The 1,998-nt window shown below is 35.5% G+C and overlaps 1 non-coding gene across 1 annotated transcript; it reads left to right on the top strand.

The window, feature by feature from the left end:
• Positions 1-1,684: 1,684 nt before the first annotated feature.
• On the top strand, positions 1,685-1,764 carry TRNAL-UAG (transfer RNA leucine (anticodon UAG)). Its single transcript has one exon. It is a non-coding gene; the product is annotated as a tRNA-Leu (tRNA).
• The last annotated feature ends 234 nt before the right edge of the window (positions 1,765-1,998 follow it).

A 1,998-nucleotide genomic window follows, 5' to 3' on the forward strand; every position in this document is an offset into this window, starting at 1 on the left:
CATTTTTACAAAGAAAACAACATCATAATTTGTTATACTTGTTATTTATGTTAATGGCATAAATATCATAGGAACTCCAGAAGAGCTCCAAAGGGAAAAACTGTCTTAGTCTGCAAATTGAATATTTAGCAGATGAGATCTTTATCCATCAATCTGTCTATACAGAAAAGATCTTAAAACGCTTTTACATGGACAAAGCGCACCCATTAAGTACACCAATTGGGTATTCGATCACTTGAAGTGAATAAGGATCCGTTTTGACCTCCAGAAGAGGATGAGGAACTCCTTGGTCCTGAAATACTCTATCTCAGTGCAATTGATGCACTTATATATCTTGTTAATGCTACAAGGCCTGACATAGCATTTTCTGTTAATTTACTAGCAAGATATAGCTCTTCTCTTACACGGAGACATTGGAATGGGATTAAGCATATATTGTGATATTTAAAGGGAACTTTTGATATGAGTTTGTTTTATGCTAACAAAGGTAGTGCAGATCTTGTTGTTTATGCAGATGCAGGTTATTTATCCGATCCCCATAAAGTTCGATCTCAAATCGGGTATGTGTTTACATGTGGAGGTATTGTCATATCATGGCGCTTCACAAAGCAATCTATTGCTGCTACTTCTTCAAATCATGCTGAGATAATAATTATTCATGAAGCAAGTAGGGAATGCATATGGTTGAGATCAATGATTCATTTTATTCGAGAAAAATATGGGTTGGAATGTGATAAAAGACCCACAATTTTATACGAAGACAATGCTGCATGCATAGCCCAATTGAAGGGAGGATTCATAAAAGGAGATAGAACGAAGCACATTTCACCAAAATTATTCTATACACACGATCTTCAGAAAAATGGTGACATTGATGTGCAACAAATCTGTTCAAGTGATAATCCGGCAGATTTATTCACTAAATCTTTACCAACTTCAACTTTTGAGAAGATGGTATACAAGATTGGAATGCGAAAACTTAAATATTTGAAACAAGATTTTCATCAGGGGAAGTAAACTACGCGATGTACTCTTTTTTCCTTACTAAGATTTTTTCCCACAGGGTTTTCCTTATAAGGTTTTTAATGAGGCAGCTAGCAATGCGTATTGTACTCTTTTTCCTTCACTAGGATTTTTTCCCACAGGGTTTTTTCCTAGTAAGGTTTTAATGAGGCACATTATCTTTTAATGAACATCCAAGGGGGAGTGTTATGAAAATAATTATATTGTGGATGTTCAATTATTACTCCGCTATAGATAATCTTCCTGAAGAAGATTATCCATTTAGTACTCTGTTGAAGTTTATCTACAAGCAGCTGATGCAGGCAGGTTGCAAACAGCTCCATGAAATGATTTGCAGCAGCTTCTTATTAACCAGGCAGGTTGCAAGCAGCTCATGCAGACAGCTTACAAGCAGCTAAAGAAAAGCCTTGCAGCTGCTTTCTGAAAAGTCTCGCAGCTGCTTCCTTTCTTCTATAAATAGAGAAGTTTTCAGTTCATTATATATAACTTTGAAAGTTGAATAAAATATCAATCTCCCTCTATACTTGTCTTCAGTTTATTACTTTATAGTATTTATTTTATAACATTGTACATATAATTAATTGTTATATATGCTGTCGGTTGTTCCTCTCTGTGGCAGAAACCAAAGATAATAACTAATATAAGGTTACAAAACAACAAGGACAGTTTGGCCGAGTGGTCTAAGGCGCCAGATTTAGGCTCTGGTCCGAAAGGGCGTGGGTTCAAATCCCACAGCTGTCACAATTCATCGGTTGATAAGTTTTTAGTTATCTTATGCCCAAACAGGACTTCTAGAAATCCAGTTCTATTTTTTTCAAGGATCAATCATTTTTCCGGATTATAGAAACAAATGTTCATTTTCACCACAATCTGCTTATTTTGATGGAGTATTTGGAGTCTGTTTGGCCGGAGGTCTAAAGTACGTTTTTTGCCATAAAAAGTACTTATTTAGAAATATGAGGAGTTTGGCCAAAA

The sequence above is a fragment of the Nicotiana tomentosiformis genome, chromosome 3 (genome assembly GCF_000390325.3).
Source record: "Nicotiana tomentosiformis chromosome 3, ASM39032v3, whole genome shotgun sequence".
Lineage (NCBI taxonomy): Eukaryota > Viridiplantae > Streptophyta > Magnoliopsida > Solanales > Solanaceae > Nicotiana > Nicotiana tomentosiformis.